Consider the following 837-nt stretch of genomic DNA (forward strand, 5'->3'; position numbering starts at 1 on the left):
GCCTCCCTAGTAGCTGGGACTACAGTCGCCCGCCACCATGCTTGGCTAATTTTTTGTATTTTTAGTAGAGATGGGGTTTCACCATGTTGGCCAGGATGGTCTCGATCTCCTGACCTCGTGATCTGCCAGCCTCAGCCTCCCAAAGTGCTGGGATTACAGGCCTGAGCCACCGCCCCTGGCCCATATTTTTTCTTTCTTTGTTTTGATAATATATGTACATTGTAAAAAAGGTAAAAACAGTATAGCCAAAGTGAAATCCTCCTGTAATTCCATCTCCTTGGAGAAAAGCACAGGGTTATTTTGTTTCGTTTTGAAACAGGGTCTTGTGCTCTTGTCACCGAGGCTGGAGTGCAGTGGCATGATCATAGCTCACTGCAACGTCGAACTCCTGGGCTCAAGAGATCCTATTGCTGAAGCCTCCCGAGTAGCTGGGACTACAGGTGCGCACCACTGTACCTGGCTACTTTTTAAAACTTCTTATAGAGATGGAGTCTCCTTGTGTTGCCCACGCCAGTCTCAAACTCCTGTTCAAGCAGTCTTCCTGCCTTGGCCAACCAAAGTGTTGGGATTACAGGCGTGAGCCACCACGCCTGGCCTCTCATTCCTTTTTAAATAATGATTCTAGATGATTTTCTAATCAAGTTCCAGTAATAAACTCTCATTGGGATTTTGACTTGAATTACATTCGATATGTGCATTATTTTGGGGAGAAGTAATTTCTTTAATCCTCTATTTATTCATTATCCAGGTCTTCTGTGCCTTAGTAGTTTCAGTTTTTTGGTTTTTTTTTTTTTTTTTTTTTGTTTTTTTTTTTTGAAATTCTTAAATGGTAAATAC

At 42.4% G+C, this 837-nt stretch overlaps 1 protein-coding gene across 5 annotated transcripts in view; it reads left to right on the forward strand.

The window, feature by feature from the left end:
- ZC3H11A (zinc finger CCCH-type containing 11A) overlaps positions 1-837 on the forward strand; it is a 64,573-nt gene that overhangs the window by 7,942 nt on the left and 55,794 nt on the right. The gene's annotated exons all lie outside the window — the stretch shown is intronic.

This window comes from Colobus angolensis, unplaced genomic scaffold, assembly GCF_000951035.1.
Source record: "Colobus angolensis palliatus isolate OR3802 unplaced genomic scaffold, Cang.pa_1.0 Scaffold91, whole genome shotgun sequence".
NCBI classification, from domain to species: Eukaryota; Metazoa; Chordata; class Mammalia; order Primates; family Cercopithecidae; genus Colobus; species Colobus angolensis.